The sequence below is a fragment of the Pygocentrus nattereri genome, chromosome 20 (genome assembly GCF_015220715.1).
Source record: "Pygocentrus nattereri isolate fPygNat1 chromosome 20, fPygNat1.pri, whole genome shotgun sequence".
In the NCBI taxonomy this organism is placed as follows: domain Eukaryota; kingdom Metazoa; phylum Chordata; class Actinopteri; order Characiformes; family Serrasalmidae; genus Pygocentrus; species Pygocentrus nattereri.
Genome location: NC_051230.1, coordinates 35,228,125 through 35,245,728, shown reverse-complemented (window position 1 = coordinate 35,245,728; position 17,604 = coordinate 35,228,125). Strand labels below are relative to the sequence as shown.

General features: G+C 42.3%; 2 protein-coding genes across 3 annotated transcripts in view; both read right to left on the bottom strand.

The window, feature by feature from the left end:
* Nucleotides 1-17,604, bottom strand: part of LOC119261782 — a 371,675-nt gene that overhangs the window by 257,544 nt on the left and 96,527 nt on the right. The window lies entirely within an intron of this gene.
* LOC108414148 overlaps nt 2,238-17,604 on the bottom strand; it is a 32,472-nt gene continuing 17,105 nt past the window's right edge. The window contains exons 6-10 of the mRNA XM_037531528.1: nt 14,671-14,735; nt 13,154-13,453; nt 12,748-13,038; nt 10,080-10,240; nt 2,238-2,804 (exon numbers count right to left, since the gene is read on the bottom strand). The gene's annotated coding sequence lies outside the window, so the exon portion shown is untranslated. The remainder of the gene's footprint in view (nt 2,805-10,079; nt 10,241-12,747; nt 13,039-13,153; nt 13,454-14,670; nt 14,736-17,604) is intronic.

Sequence of the window (17,604 nt, the reverse complement as noted above, 5' to 3'; positions counted from 1 at the left end):
ACATTTCTACTCCTCTAATAAAGGAGGTATTAGCAGTGAGTTACAGTGCTGGGAGCTTCTCCATGTGTGTGGACTCTGTAGCCATGAGAAGCTTTAAAAGTAGCAGCTGAAGCTCAGTAAGAACACATTTCTACTCCTCTAATAAAGGAGGTATTAACAGTGAGTTACAGTGCTGGGAGCTTCTCCATGTGTGTGGACTCTGTGGCCATGAGAAGCTTTAAAAATAGCAGCTGAAGCTCAGTAAGAACACATTTCTACTCCTCTAATAAAGGAGGTATTAGCAGTGAGTTACAGTGCTGGGAGCTTCTCCATATGTGTGGACTCTGTGGCCATGAGAAGCTTTAAAAGTAGCAGCTGAAGCTCCGTAAGAACACATTTCTACTCCTCTAATAAAGGAGGTATTAACAGTGAGTTACAGTGCTGGGAGCTTCTCCATGTGTGTGGACTCTGTGGCCATGAGAAGCTTTAAAAATAGCAGCTGAAGCTCAGTAAGAACACATTTCTACTCCTCTAATAAAGGAGGTATTAACAGTGAGTTACAGTGCTGGGAGCTTCTCCATGTGTGTGGACTCTGTGGCCATGAGAAGCTTTAAAAATAGCAGCTGAAGCTCAGTAAGAACACATTTCTACTCCTCTAATAAAGGAGGTATTAACAGTGAGTTACAGTGCTGGGAGCTTCTCCATGTGTGTGGACTCTGTGGCCATGAGAAGCTTTAAAAGTAGCAGCTGAAGCTCCGTAAGAACACATTTCTACTCCTCTAATAAAGGAGGTATTAACAGTGAGTTACAGTGCTGGGAGCTTCTCCATGTGTGTGGACTCTGTAGCCATGAGAAGCTTTAAAAATAGCAGCTGAAGCTCAGTAAGAACACATTTCTACTCCTCTAATAAAGGAGGTATTAACAGTGAGTTACAGTGCTGGGAGCTTCTCCATGTGTGTGGACTCTGTAGCCATGAGAAGCTTTAAAAATAGCAGCTGAAGCTCAGTAAGAACACATTTCTACTCCTCTAATAAAGGAGGTATTAACAGTGAGTTACAGTGCTGGGAGCTTCTCCATGTGTGTGGACTCTGTGGCCATGAGAAGCTTTAAAAGTAGCAGCTGAAGCTCAGTAAGAACACATTTCTACTCCTCTAATAAAGGAGGTATTAACAGTGAGTTACAGTGCTGGGAGCTTCTCCATGTGTGTGGACTCTGTGGCCATGAGAAGCTTTAAAAATAGCAGCTGAAGCTCAGTAAGAACACATTTCTACTCCTCTAATAAAGGAGGTATTAGCAGTGAGTTACAGTGCTGGGAGCTTCTCCATGTGTGTGGACTCTGTAGCCATGAGAAGCTTTAAAAATAGCAGCTGAAGCTCAGTAAGAACACATTTCTACTCCTCTAATAAAGGAGGTATTAACAGTGAGTTACAGTGCTGGGAGCTTCTCCATGTGTGTGGACTCTGTAGCCATGAGAAGCTTTAAAAATAGCAGCTGAAGCTCAGTAAGAACACATTTCTACTCCTCTAATAAAGGAGGTATTAACAGTGAGTTACAGTGCTGGGAGCTTCTCCATGTGTGTGGACTCTGTGGCCATGAGAAGCTTTAAAAATAGCAGCTGAAGCTCCGTAAGAACACATTTCTATTCCTCTAATAAAGGAGGTATTAACAGTGAGTTACAGTGCTGGGAGCTTCTCCATGTGTGTGGACTCTGTGGCCATGAGAAGCTTTAAAAATAGCAGCTGAAGCTCCGTAAGAACACATTTCTATTTCTCTTAGAAAAGGAGGTATTAACAGTGAGTTACAGTGCTGGGAGCTTCTCCATGTGTGTGAATCTCCCTGCAGCATCTGGAAAACAACAATGAAAGATCTCCAAATGGTCTCTAACACCTTCTGGATCAAACCCCTCTGATAATGTGAGTTTAATTCAGCATAAACCTGTTTAATAACCTCTAATTCTGACCTTTATTCCTCGGAGCTCCTCACTGACCCACCATCTCAGCTCCTCTTCCTCACGGTTTGGGCGGGAAACAAACGTCTTCTTCCTCTGTCTGAATGAGGACCTTGAGGAGCTTTACCGCCACCTACTGAATGGTGCTGAATCCATGGCTCAGAGTATTGAGGCTGTTCTGAGGCTCCTGCCCACTATTAGAAGGACGTTTCTAATGAAGTGGACGCCATGTGTGACCTATGGCTGGATCTCCAAATCTGCCAGCAGAGACGTTTAAACCCAGTGTATTCACTGAAGAAACACCAGGGAATTGTGGGATAGTGACACACTTTATTTCATACAGAGGAGAGAAAAGTAATAAATAGCAGATCAGTAAAAGCCATAAAAAGCTCTCATACATTTAAAAACACTTCACACTCAGCACTTTCACAAAGAAAGAATGAAGCCCTGCAGGACCAGGAGCGTCAGCTTGATTGGGACATAAAAATAAGTAAACTAGGAAATTTCAGGGTCATTTTTATTGATTTAAAGTCATTCCCTGTGATGAGGGTCTTTCCGCTGCATGGTATTCCCTCATGTCAGGGGAACACTCTTTTCCACATCCTCAGATTGATCCAAAAGATCACTTTTCCGTCACATTTGGTGTGATAAAATCCTCTGGTGGTGTAATTAACCTGAGGAACGGTGAGGCTACTCTGGTCCAGGCGTCTCTCACAGCTGAACTCCGACTCTTCTTCACCTCCACATTCGGCCACTTTCCGTCCATTCCTCTCCCAGGTCTCCACGCCTGAACAGGGCTCTGGACAGGACAGAGTGGCCGGGTCATTCAGATCCGTCCATGTGGTGTCAATGAAATTAGCCAGTGTCTGCTGACCTGCTGAAGAAGAACAAGTGTTTACAGTTATAGACAAACTGCATCACGGTCAGTGGGTGTAGATACAGTATCTACAGCATCAGCTCACCTACAGAGCAGTCAGAGAACTAATCCTGACAGCTGTCATTCTGCTTCACTTTGACTGACAGATCTGATGACGTTTGGCAGAGGCTTTGAAGCGCTGCACTGACGTGATGTTAGTTCTGCATGTTTGCTTATCTGATGTCACTAAACTGATGACTGTGGTTTTATACAGATTTCAACACGTTACTTAGGCCCAATCCCATTTCACCCCTTGCCCCTAACACTGAGCCCTACCCCTCCGTTTTTCGCGTTCACGTCTAGGGGGGGTGGGGTTGTCCCGGTTGTTTTTTACCCTCCTCCTTGTTACATTACTTTTAGTTTGTACTTTTTCATTCGATGACTGGTTTGATTGATTGACGCGTAAGACTGAAGTTGGGAATGAATCTGAATGCCGTGCTTTCCAGTCTCCTTCGGTTAAATGTCAGTGTGATATAACATTATTGCTGTAGTCTGGAGGCAAAGCAGGAAAACACGTCCTGATTATTTTCCAGGCTATTTTAAATATGATTCACCTGTCCTGTCACGTGACACCCAGGTGAGATCACCACAGCTGGAGGCGGTGTGCTGGGAATGGCCAAAAGATCTGCTCGTGTCTTTTTACGTAATGACGTATCTGGTTCTTGAAGGGTTGTCTCACTTCATAGGGGGGAAGAGTTCAACCACTAAACCTTCTAACTCAGTTTCAAGGGAGAGGTTTACACTCGAAAACAAGGGGAGGGCGTGAAAATAAGACATGGGATTGGGCCTTAGTGTAAAGTGATATTACAGACTTTCCCTAAAGACACATTTATATCCTCTAACAGCCTCTTCAGATCTCTCATATGTAAACATGTTCATTAATAACCCACTCGAGGGTCAGCGTTAGGATTTCTGACCACCACGTCCCTCCAAAGGCACAGAGTAACAGTATAAAACACCGAATGATCCTGAGCCGACTGTAAAAACGAAGCCCTCTACATTCCTGAGCAGCACTGAGTTAGACTGAAGAAGCCCAAACGATCAGAAATATGACTGTAGCGTCACTGAGCAAGTAAAGACGCTTTTGAACTACGTCTGATTTCAGGGTGGATTCATGATCCACTCTGAACTCCTTAATAATTTGGCTTCTACATACTTCAAGATTCTGCACTGAACTCCATTCTGGATACGTGCACATGGGAACTCTGAACCGAGTGGAACCGAACTTTTTCATTTTCCACTGTAAATAAGCTTCTCACAGCTTTTTAAAGTCAGGACTTGCTTCTTCACGCCGTGGACGCTGACGCAAGGCAGAGTGGGGGGAAAAGTGATCAACTGAAAAACACCTGTAGAGCATTACACCTGTACAATATCCTCTCCATAAGACCTTTACATACATGACGCCCATGACTTTATATTCACACACCCACACACACACACACACACACACCCCCTTCTAAGCCGCTTCTCCTTCCCGTGTAAATTTACATATGTACAGTAATACACAAGGGCCCAGTCCCATTTCACCCCTCGACCCTACCACTGAGCGCTTAGCTCTCTGTTTCGCCTGTTCTCGTCTAGGGCTGGGGTGTCCTGATTCTTGTTGCGATAGAGGGGTGAAGTGTTGGGCCTACATGACCCACCAAATGGAGGTTTGTCAGAGACTAGGGGGGTGGTAATAAACTGGCCTGCAGCTCAGGAACAAGGGGTTAGGGTGAGACTTGGAAAGAGGGGGTAGGGGTAAAAAGAAGAAATGGGACAGGGCCAAGAAACAACCAGGTTAAGAGGAACTGGGCTACATCTCAGGGTCATAACACAAAGCGATGTTGTCAGTAAGCCGGTAAGTCAGTCAGAATAGTAATAATAATAATAATAATAATAATAATAATAATAATAGAACAAACAAACACCGAACACAGCAAAGCAAGATGAGCTGAAGCGGTCAGTCGTACCAGGAGGCTGTTTAGGATCTTTTCCATTACAAAAAGGAGACGTTAGAAGACCTGGACTGGATTGTGGAGCTCAATGAATGGAAGGGCAGAAAACTGGAACTGATTAAAGGAACGAACTGATCAGAAATGAGAAATATTGTCATGGAGTAATGTTTTCGCACCTGATGGCTTTGAACTACTTCTAATAAGTAAGTAAGTAAGTAAGTAATTAAGTAAACATTTATTTATATAGCACTTTTCTAAGCACAGCTACAAAGTGCTTCACAAACAACAAGTACTAAAAATAGAATGATAAAACAAAACAGATACATATAACTATAAAAACAGTACAGCTACATTCATAAACAACATAAAACTGACATAAAACCATAAAAACAATGCAGCACTATCCAATAAATAACAAAAGCATCACCTGTGACCAAAAGCTAATGAATAGAGATGCGTTTTGAGTCTTCCTTTTAAAAATGTCCTTTGATCCAGCTAGTCTAACATCCAAAGGCAGAGCATTCCACAACTTGGGGGCACACACAGAAAAAGCACAATCTCCCTTACGTTTCCGTTTTGTCCTAGGGACCACTAAGAGCCCCTGACTAGATGACCTTAGTGATCTGGTACTAGGATACGGTGATAATAACTCTGAGATATATTTTGGCCCATCACCATGCACCGCCTGGTATGTTAAAACCAACATTTTGAACTGAATTCTAAAAACAACAGGCAACCAATGCAGAGATGCCAGTACAGGGGTAATATGCTCCCTTCTTTTAGTCCCAGTAAGTACCCGGGCAGCTGCATTCTGAACCAGCTGCAGCTGTGCCATTACCCCTTGACTAAGACATGTAAATAGTGCATTGCAATAATCAAGTCGTGATGATACAAAAGCATGAATGATCTTCTCTGTGTCCTGGAAGGAGAGCATTTTCTTGATTTTGGCAATATTTCTCAATTGAAAATAACAGGCCTGCACCAGCTTTGTTATATGCATTGAGAAATTAAGATCTGAGTCAAAGATGACTCCGAGGTTTCTGGGATAAGGGTTTATCTGTGAAGCCAATAACCCAAGTTCCTTCTTTAGGTTATCAGCAACCTTTTGAGAACCCAGAACCAATACTTCTGTTTTCCCGTCATTTAATTTGAGGAAATTACAGCTCAGCCAATCCTTAATTGCTTTAATACAATCAGTGAGACTCTCTAATCTCCTGAAGTCGTTCCTTTTGACAGAGAGATAAAGCTGTGTATCGTCTGCGTAAAAATGATAAGAGATATTAAAACGACGAATCAGGTCACCTAAGGGGAGCATATATAAGTTAAATAGTATAGGACCAAGGATTGAACCTTGTGGAACTCCACACATTAGATCAGCACATGAAGATAACTTTCTTCCAGTAGATACCCTAAAGGTTCTATTAGTCAAATACGAAATGAACCAATCTAATGCAGTTCCAGATATTCCATCCCACTGATGCAACCTCTCTATTAAAATATTATGATCAACTGTATCGAAGGCTGCACTTATATCCAATAAAACTAAAACAGAGACTTCCCCAGCATCTGCATTCATCAAGAGGTCATTTAATATTCTCAAAAGCGCTGTTTCAGTGCTGTGTTTCTGCCTAAAACCTGACTGAAATTTCTCAAAAATACTGTTTTCTTCTAAAAAGAACAGCAGCTGTTTTGCGACCACTTTCTCAAGAATTTTTGAGATAAAAGGTAACTTTGAGATTGGCCTGTAATTTACACAATCCATCGGATCAAGACCAGGTTTCTTGAGAATCGGCTCCACGATCGCCAATTTAAAACAATCTGGCACACAGCCCGTGTTAAGTGACAAATTCACTATTTCTTGAAGATAAATGCCCACAGAATCGAGAATGCTCTTAACAAATGTAGCTGGGAGAATGTCACCAGGAGAAGTTGAAGGATGTAAACAATTCACAACTTCTTTTAATTCCTCAAGGGAAATGGGAGAAAACTGAGTGAAAATTTCAACTCCTTCATTTTGAGGAGCCACATCACCATTTAAACGAGAAGAAATTGCTATATTATGTTTCAGAGCCTCAATCTCAGAACTAGGTGTAATCACAGCCACCCCGTTAACCAGGTTGTCTATCCTAGAGAACAAGAACCATGGATTATGTATATTTGCAGTTATCAACTCATTCAAATATTTGGCTCTTACACTCCTCATTCTGTTGTTAAAAATAGACCATAAATCCTTCAAATATAAGTAGTGAACTTGAAGTTGAGACTTTTTCCATTCCCGTTCTACCCTCCTACATATCCTTTTCAAGCTCAAGATATCCTCATTAATCCATGGGGTAGAATTCACAAGAGATTTCATCTTCATTCTAACAGGAGCACCCTTATCTAAAACACTTAAACATAAAGAATTAAAAGAGCTAGCCACTAACACCTGTGAACTTTTTTGATATTTTGTGATATTTGTGATAAAATTGTGATATTACGTCTTTGTTAAAAGCCCGAGACCGTACACAGCGTTTGGGGCTGGCCTTATTCATAAATAAGCGCATATTAAAAGTAATACAATTATGGTCTGACACAAATAGGTCTACCAAAGAAACAGAGTGAGGGCACACTCCTAGAGAGAACACCAAATCCAGTGTGTGACCCCGATTATGAGTTGGGCCAACTACATGCTGAACAAAATTAAAGGATTCCAAGGTGTTCAAATATTCTAGGGCAGGTCCATCAAAGTCATCGTCAATATGAAAATTAAAATCACCCAGCAGCAATGCTTTGTCATACTCCAGCACTAGGGAAGACAGCAAGTCCTGTAATTCTGACATGAAACCGCTAAAAGACGTGGAAGGAGGGCAATAAATGACCGCACAGGATACTGGATTTTTCGCCAGGTACTTTAAAACATAGCAGTTCAAAGGTTGTAAAAACCCCAACAGAGACATTCAGACATTTAAAAGAGTCTTTAAAAACGACAGCCAAGCCACCACCACGTCCTGATATCCTTGGAGAATTTAAACAGGAGTAATACGGGGGGCGTAGGTCATTTAACTGCCAGTTCTCTCCAGGTTTAAGCCACGTCTCTACTAAACACAGAAAATCCAAGTCACGGCAAGATATAAAGTCTCGCATAACAAACGCCTTATTTGACTAGGATCTGACATTGAAAAGCGCAAACTTAGAGTCAGACACATGTCCCATGTCCGATGGCGAAAGGCAGGGAATTTCACGCAAGTTATTTGAATTCACTCCGCCGCACCTGATTACGGGTTTCCCCGTAAACGCGCGGGAGTGTAACGCTGGCAACACCGGCTGCAGCCAAACATAGCGCTCCTCTAAAGAGCGTCGCAGGAGAAAGTATCTGAGACGCTTGTCTCCGCCATCAGGAAGCCGGTGTTTATTTAATCCATATAACAGGCCTGATCGGCGATCACACTGAACACACAGCCGGAGCAGGAGGCCGCCTCTTTTCCCTCGTTTCCTCCGCCGCTGTTTGCGTCTACTCCGTTGTTTACAACAGGAGAAACAAACCTCAGACGCCGCCGGTAGAAGTAGTGGTGGTTGAAAAAGGGGATCACACGCGCCGTTTTCCCCAACAAAGCCCTCCAAAAGCCGGGCACGAATACTCAACAACGTCTCCCGATTATAGCTGATGGACACAGCACGCAACTGACTAAACAAAAACACGAACAGTAATAAAAACATAAAAACAGGTAGCACACGTGAGACGTCGCCATACACCGGCGCCATCTTGGTGAACCCCAAACCAAACTTCTGAAATTCATATTTTCCCCAGTGCTTCTGTAAAGATGTTCTATATATATCCAATTATACACAACAAATACTGACCAGTCCAACATTTTCCCCTCTCCATTTCAGTCACAACCAGTTTTCTAGACAGGGATTAATCCTAGTCCTGCTTCTAAACACAGGTTTACTGTGTCATTTAGAACTGGGATTGGTCAGATGACAGTTTTTAGGTAAATTCAGTACATTAGCTTTACAAAACTGTAGCTTAATAAAAATGCCTTCCTTTGAAAATATATAATCTTATAAAAGTATCTGAAAATATTTACATTCACAGGTCAGTCTTTCATTTTTGTTATCAAATTGTGTTCCACATGGCAAACAGTCTGTGACCACCAACACTCACACACACACACACACACACACACACACACACACACACACACACACTCTCTATATACAGGTTCAAACACCACCTTAAGCACCGCATTGTGGAGGCTTGTGACAGCATAAAAAATAAAATAAAATAAAATAAAAAACAAAACAAAACGGTGTCCTGTGACTTTTGACTCACCCTGTACACATAAACACACACACACACAGATGAGAAATCATCTGTTCTAAATAAATACTATAAAGATCAGCGATGAACTGCAGACGACCTATAAATCTAAGCTACTCCTGTAAAGGTGAATTTCACCAGGAGGCGCCGAGTTTATCTATGAGGCTTAGGACGTTTCAGATGGTGGATCTGAGAAGACTTCTCAACCTGTCTCAGCGCTTCAGAATCATCACCATCTGATAGAAACACCACAACTGAATCACAATGTAAGATAATTTAGCAGTTCAGTAGATTAATCACCCTCTGGATAGTTCAGTTTAGTCTGCATTACAAAGAAACAAACACAACATCAACTTACAGCAATTAGGAACTAATAAATCTAAAGGAGATCAATAATCTGATGGAGATCAATAATCTGACAGATTAATTATCGCTTTAGTAACAAGGTCATGTTGTACATGTCCACTGCATGGGGTGCAGAATTTGCATATATTTGGCTACAACACCAAAAGTAAATGAACCCGTACTAGCAGGCTTAACTCAGGGGTCACAACCAAATTGTTATGAAGTTTTGTCCTTTCAGCAAGAATTAAACCACCTTGGGACCATTTGGGTCTGTTTTCCCACCTTGGTGATGAACCTCTGTGTGTGCTAATTCTGTGGATTGGTCGTTTATGTAGCCAGCCAACATGCATTAGCCTGCCATGCATCATCCTGCTGTAACTGATTCTGTTCTGTCTTTCAGCTGAACAGGAGCCACGACGGCGTCAGAGACTTTATACCATGCGTTCAGTTCTGGATTAAAGAGAAAGGGGAGGCCAGACCGAGCCGTTACTACCCTGCCCGTCACATCGTTCACACAGAACTGGACATGTAGCCACAGAGGCTTAAAAAACTAAAAACACAGCAGAACACAGAAGAAAAAGTGAGCGAGTGAAAAAGAGACAGAGACTGGGAACGATCTCCCCTCTGACGCTGCTTATTAGAGGGGCTTACAGGCTCATCGTCTCTTCTCCATTATGGGCCTTCATTTCTCCTCTGGAGCTGCTGAATTTTTCTCCACATCCACCAAATCACCAACAATAATACCCCACACACAATGAGCGAGAGGAGAAACAGCCACACTGGCACACCGGATCCCTGACCGGGCTGGTCATCTACAAAACAAAGACAGAACATGTCAGATCACTTTATTCACACTGTCAGATCCTGATACACACACAGTTCACACTCTGTAATAATCCAATCAGAGTTCAGGAGAGTCTCTATAAATAAACGAGTTATGAATTTAAAAAATAAAGTGCGCACCAGATGATATGCTGCGGCGGAATCGAGGGTTTTCAATCACCACCATTTCATAAAACACCACAACACCATCTTAATGCAAGACATGAAACTGGAGATGAACTCAGTTCAGCAGTTCCAGCAGAAACCACCGGATTTATGATCTGATTAAACATCATCTGGACAGTTGAGCATCTCCTTTATGAAGAAATAATGAACATTTAACAAATTACACCAGTTTTGAAACACTAATAAAACTGATGAAGTTTCACCAAATTAAAAACGTCTTGCAGTGTGAAGCTGCTGTAATGACTGATCTTCTAAATGGTTTAATGAGTCTGAAGCTCTGGAGAAGCTGAACTACACAGAGGATCTGATATTCTACAAGATCTGGACTTCACACATAATTACAACACAATAAAAACCCAGAACAGCATTTTCTCCCCAGATTAAACCGTCTGGTCAAACTCACAAGCCGTCCAGCTCGGACGATCTACAGACATGAGGTATATACACAGACATTGTGTGGAATGCACTCGTTTAATTTGAGGAAAAAATTCTCAGCCAATTTTCAAATGTAACTGCAGCAAATTCAGATCCAGTCACTGCTATAAGATCAATGTGTGTGATACAGCAGTGAGCTGCACAGGGGAGCTGGTCTACCAGAGAAGAAGTCCATCATCAAGTCACAGTCGGCCTTAATCACAGGATTTATTTATCCCTCCAGAAACAGGAACTACTGATAAACGACTGTATAGTCCTCTTTTTCTTCCTCTTACTTTCCTGCTAGATTTCCATCTAATCCATCCTGCAGTTCTGAGATACTGACACCAAACCAGCTCCAGAACGACTGGTCTGATGGAGAATGATGTGCTTTATGATCAGTTTTCCTCCAGTTATTGTTCAATTATTACTTTTCCCGTCTGAATGAACTGAGGAACAGTGTGAAAAAGTTTGTGCACCATGATACAAGTACACTAGCAACATCCTAGCATCCATGTGGGATACCATAGCAACTGTTTAGAGCAGTTCCCCAAAACCACCTGGGACATCTTAGCAACCACCTAGCAACACCATGGACATCACCAAAGATACCAGAGCAACCAGTTAGCTACACCCTAGAAATCACCATAGATACCACTGCAACCAACTTTCAACACCCTGGAACACCACAGCAACCACCTAACACCATAATGGCAATGACTTATAAACCATAACAAACCCCTAGCAACCACCTGGGTACCACAGCAACCACCTAACAACACAGCAACTATTTAGCAACACTGTAGCAACCACCCAGCAACATCCCAGAAAAACCCTAACAACCACCACAGATACATAGCAACCACCCAACACCACAATTTCCCGTTGAAATATCATATTTTGATATTTGAACAGACGATAAGCAAAGATTCGAAACTTAATTGTGGTGCTTCACTTTATTGTTTGAGCTATAATTAAAACCAGCGAGAGCTCGAGAGCTCCCCCTTCTGGATGCTCGCAGACATAAACAGCTTCCTAAAGCATTCTCCCAGCCCTACTAATCAAGAGCAGATCTACTTGGGCTTTTCTAATAGACCTGACCATCCAAACAGTATTTGGTTTTAGTTTAAATTAGACATCTTTAGAAGAACACGTGAATTGTTCTTATGCCCAGCATGAGCTGTAAAACATGTGCATTTGATGACATCACTGACCGCTTCAAAGGTTCTACCACCCAGCCTGAGAAAATTGTAGAGGAAACACTGACCAGCGTTTTCCTGAACAGTGATTTCTGATTGGAACTGTAAATTAGTGACGGCTAATTTAAAATAGTACAAAGACAACATATCAAATGTTGAAACTGAGAAATTTTACTGTTTTTTTTTTTTATATTTACCCATTTTGAATTTGCCAACAATACGTTCCCAGAAAGTTGGACGGGGTCGTGTTTACCACCGTCTTTCATCACCTCTTCTTTTCAGAACTTCCTGTAAGTGTTTGGTAAATCAGGAGACGCTGCTGTAGTTCTGTCAGTACAATGTTTTCCTGCTCATCAGTTCTGGGTCTCGTTTGTCATATTTTTTATTTCATAACGTGCCAAATGTTGTCAGTGGGGGCAGATCTGGACTGCAGGCAGGCCAGTTTAAGCTATAAAAGGCACAGGACTCTCTAAAGAAGTCCAGCTTGCCAGACTAAAACTGATGATCCACTGATGTGTGGAGACTTGAGACTGAAGTGACTGGTGTTGGTGTGGCTTTGCCCTGATAGGCTGACTGACATGTGGAAGGCTATGAAAATGAAGAACTGACCATTTCCTGATTTTTGTTTTGTCTTTTTTAAATGTTCTTTTCTGTTTTACAGACTTTTATCTTGTTAAATGGAATTAAAACCTCTTTACCTTCAACCGTCACCTCATATTCGTGAATGACCTCTTCATTCCTTTTGTCCATTACAGTGTAAACTCCACTGTCAGAGGGAGTCATTCCTCTCAGCTCAAGACCAGATGTAAGTGATGATCTCTGTGTATATTCAGGTTTACACTGTGTTGACCGTCCATCCACTGTACAGATCTGACCACTGGATTGATTGGCTGCACCTGTGCTGTTATAATGCACCTCCACTGGATCTGATATGTCCACCCTTAGGATCACAGATTCACCAGGTTTTATCTGAACTGAAGTTTTCAAGACTGTGAAGAAAAAAGGAATTTTGTTCATTTTCAGCAAATCTGATATAAAGTTCTGTATCTAAATCACTGGAGTTCTACCAGTAATGAGCAGAGAAGAAAGCAGATGGACACTTACGCTCAATCTGAAGCTTCACGTCACAGAGATCTTTATCATCACAGCCACACGTGTACCAGCCTCTCTTACTGAAATCAGCGTCAGTGATGGTGAGAGAGAAATCTCCCTTCAGGTACTGATCATGGATCATCTGATATCCCTCCTTCACTGATCTACATGAAGTCTGATCACACTCAGCCAGAGTGTCACCGGGTTTATCGAACACAGTCCATCTGACCAAACCAGAGCATCTCTCAGAGCAGGACAGAGTAGCAGAGTCATGAAGCTTCACCTTCACTGGCCCAACAGCTGATACAGACCCTGAAAGAGAGAACAGATAAAATAATGTGCTGAAGGACATTAAAATTCCTCCTCAGTTCTTCACAAACTTTAAATCAGTCCACAATGTTTGAACTAGATTACACTGCATCCATTGCAGTGTTTCACTACACTACGCCATCTGTGTTCATTTCTATTTCTTGATCTTAGACAAGGAAGGAAAACATGTCAAAGTCAAGGTCAATCACAGGAGAACTGGTAGTTACTGTAACAGCATTTTAACACATTTCACATACACTGCAGAACACACTAATGTTTTTCCCTTTAGCTGAACGTGCGAGTCAGGGATGTTTCAGTAATCACTCTTCTCCTGCTGGTAGTCAGTTACAGTCTGAGTGAATAACCAGGTTTTACTGAGGGAGTGAACTTTAGAGAGATATGAAAGGAACTGCCAGTCTCTAGTGATATCCTTTAGCCTTGATTCACTCTTTAGCGTGTCAGCCCAGCCTGCAGGGCCTCTCCATCAGTCAGCTGTATCACGCCGCATTGTGGTCTTGCAGCCTGATACTCACATCATGTTGATAAATCAGCTACTGCTGACAGCGTAGGTGACTGCATGAACACCTAAACTCAAGCAGACTCTGATGCTCTGAGATGTAAGCACCAGTGTATGAGATGCACATGGGACAAATGAATTTGGATGAGAAACAACATTCAGCACCATTTTTGCTGAGCCAGAGAAGCTGCTGCATGCTTATGTATCCACATCACAGGGAGGTTTAGGAGAATTTTTATCTCCAGTTCAGTGCTTGTATTTGTAAAGCTCTCCTTTGTCCTTCTAACAGATACAACACAGACCCCCTTCTGTTTTCTCCTATTACAAATCATCGAGGCCAATTTAACTTCTTAAAAATATATATCTGATCTTTTTCACTCCTTTCCATCATTTCTCAGCAAAACTTAACAACTAATTTACTGCCACCGTCGTTCTCACTGCGGGTTTGTCCTGAAGAGGTTTTCCTTCACCTGATGAAGGATGGAATGCTTAGAGACGATTGTGATTGGCTGAAAGAAATGGCCATCAGAATTTTGCATGTGGTCAATTCTAGCATGTCCAGAAACAGAATATCAGCCATCAGAAATAGTGGGGTGTTGTGGCAGCACCCACAGGCTTTTTAATAAACTGTGACCATCCACTGAGGCTCCACTACAGCCCCCACACACTTAATATGATGAAGGAGAAAGAGAGCAGAACTTACCAGTAATCAATCCAGTGGTCAGTAAGATCAGGACACGGTGAACAGAAATGCTGGGCATGACTGACCTACAGATACACACACACACACACAGAAACACAAACACCATCAGTACATGAAACTACTAAAGTCCCAGTCTCTTCCTTCCAGTACTCTATACAGTGTTACCTGCTCTCTGTTAATTTGACTATTTCTACACCTGATCAGTGAGTGTGCCTCATCCCACAGTCTGAGACTAATGACGGACTTAAAAGCGACGTTTTCTTTAACGGATTATTTAGAGGTTTACCCACCTCGCTCAATCGGATAGAAAGTGTATTCCGAGTGGCCTCAATGGGACTAGCCTACTCCATCTGAAGTGTTTACATGGACATATTACATTCCGAATGAGCCATTACTCGGATTATTAACAAATTATTAGACTGCGTGTAAATGTAGCTAATGTTCACAAATATGCTCAGCATCATTTACTTACATGATTGTAAATGACTCATATTTTTTGTTTTTCTGTTGAGCTCCATCACCTGTCCATAAATTGTCTCATCACTCATCTGTAAATTTATTATTATTATTATTACTACTACTATTATGTAAAAGGTGTGGGTCTTATAGAGTGACTGGCCAGCAAATGTTCTTTAGCCTGTGGTCCCTACAGTATTTACATTTAGGCCCAGTCCCATTTCTAATTTTCACCCCTTGTTTTCAAGTGTTGCCCCTTGTTCCTGAGCTACAGGGCAGTGGTTGTGATCTTCCTCTGAAATGAGCCCCTCTAATAAAAGAGCATCACTTCATTATCAGCTACCAGCACCGCTCTGTAGGCGACCCGGCCCGTCTGCAGGGACAGCAGAGGAGGGGAAAGTTCAGCTCCTCACTGCTGGGCTTTAGTTACATTTAGGGATCATACGCCTTCAAAGAGGGGGGCAGTTATTTATTATCACCCCCTAATTCTTCAGAGATATGAAGCTGAAGTCAGAGATTCTCCAGATTGTTGTTCAGATCCTGTTCCACCTTAAATGGAGCATCAGCTGGACTATTTAAGATGGAACGGTTTTTAACACTTTTAACAGCGTTTTAAACAGAGCCTGTCCACTTTTAACAACGTTTAAACAGAGTCAGTCCACTTTTAACAGGGTTTAAACAGAGTCTGTCCACTTTTAACACTGTTTAAACAGAGCCTGTCCACTTTTAACAGCGTTTAAACAGAGCCTGTCCACTTTTAACAGCGTTTTAAACAGAGCCTGTCCACTTTTAACAACGTTTAAACAGAGTCAGTCCACTTTTAACAGGGTTTAAACAGAGTCTGTCCACTTTTAACACTGTTTAAACAGAGCCTGTCCACTTTTAACAGCGTTTAAACAGAGTCTGTCCACTTTTAACACTGTTAAAGAGTCTGTGCAATTTTAACAGCGTTTAAAGAGTCTGTCCACTTTTAACAGTGTTTAAACAGAGTCTGTCCACTTTTAACAGCATTGAAACAGAGTCTGTCCACTTTTAACAGCATTGAAACAGAGTCTGTCCACTTTTAACAGCATTTAAACAGAGTCTGTCCACTTTTAACAGTGTTTAAACAGAGTCTGTCCACTTTTAACAGCATTTAAACAGAGTCTGTCCACTTTTAACAGCATTGAAACAGAGTCTGTCCACTTTTAACAGCACTGAAACAGAGTCTGTCCACTTTTAACAGTGTTAAAGAGTCTGTCCACAGCTTTGGGCAGAGTTTGTATAAACAGAGCTCAGTGAGAGCATATTAGCAGTTAACTAGCTTAGCAGTTAGCTTAGCAGCTAGCGGTCAGACGACGTTATGTTGTTCATATCTCAGCCTTTCCTGGAACATCAGCTCCCACTGGGACACACTTAAAGCCAAGACGCTGAAACGACGCTTCAGTAAAATGGACATTACCTGCAGTGGAGCTGAAGGAGCTTTAATTCTCGGTAAAAGGACAAAACGGCGACCTGTCCAGGGTGTATCCTGCCTTTCGCCCGATGACCGCTGGGATAGGCGGCCCCCGACCCTGGCGGAAAAGCGGCTTAGAAAATGGATGGATGGACAAAATGGTGCTCCTTCGGCTGCGACCCCTGAATTCACCAAGCAGCGGCGCTATAATACCTCAGTGTGTCTTCCGGCCCGTATTTACCCCCAACGACCCGGGCGGAGTCACTTCGGCCCAGAACCTTACAGAGTATTCTGACTGGACTTCACGGTATTTCAGGATTTTAATCAAACTACAGACTCACACTGAGAGTTTACACTGTTTGATCTTCCGCTTTTTAACGGTCCTTCGACATTTTGCTTTTGGTAAAAGTTCAATCGCAGCAAAAAAAATAAAAAAGCAAAAGTACAAGACTGAGCGCAAACTCGGTTAATGCCGGAATGAACTACATATCCCACAAAGCACCGCGAATGGTTTCAACCAATCGCTTCTGCTCATGTATTCTGTTTTTAGCTGTTTTATAGATCAGTTTTATGATCATATAGTGTCTGCATTTTAGGATGCGAGGGGGAGCTCATTAATATTCATTAGAATATTGGTAGAATATTGATCACCAGAACGTGATCTGATTGGCCGAGTAAAACGTGGCTTATCTGCTCGCAGCCGCAGGAACCACAGCAGCTGTACAGCCCTTTACACCCACACCCACCTCACCTCTCTCTGTCTCTCTGTCTGTCTCTCTCTCTCTCCCTCTCCTCTGTCTCTCTCTCTCTCTCTCTCTCTCTCTCTCTCTGTCTCTGTCTCTCTCTCTCTCAGTCTCTCTCTCTCTCTCTCTCTCTCTCTCTCTCAGTCTCTCTCTCTCTCTCTCTCTCTCTCTCTCTCTCTCTCTGTCTCTGTCTCTCTCTCTCTCCCTCTCTCTCTCTCAGTCTCTCTCTCTCAGTCTCTCTCTCTCTCTCTCTCTCTCTCTCTCTCTCTCAGTCTCTCTCTCTCTCTCTCTCTCTCTCTC